Source organism: Gavialis gangeticus, unplaced genomic scaffold, assembly GCF_001723915.1.
Source record: "Gavialis gangeticus isolate Ggan-Ray unplaced genomic scaffold, GavGan_comp1, whole genome shotgun sequence".
Lineage (NCBI taxonomy): Eukaryota > Metazoa > Chordata > Crocodylia > Gavialidae > Gavialis > Gavialis gangeticus.
The window spans coordinates 16,612,643-16,612,978 of NW_017729001.1; positions in this window are offsets into that span (position 1 = coordinate 16,612,643).

Sequence of the window (336 nt, forward strand, 5' to 3'; positions counted from 1 at the left end):
CTCATCCCCAAACTGTGTTGACAGGTGCAGCAGCCTGGGAGCTGACCTTGCTTATGGTAAAAGATTGAGGTAAAAAAAGGCATTGAAGACTTCAGCCATTTCCACATCATGTCACAAGGTTTCCTCAGCCTTCAGTAAGGGACCCACACATTCCCTGATCTGCCTCTTGCTGCTGACACACTCATATCAACCCTTCATGTCCCTTGCTAGCTGCAACTCCAATTGTACTTTGGGCTTCCTGATTTTATCCTTCTGTGCCCAAGCAATACTGTTATACTCTTCTTGTAAGATTTCCTTTCGTGTTTTAGCTCACTGAAGAGTTCCCTGCTAAGCCAA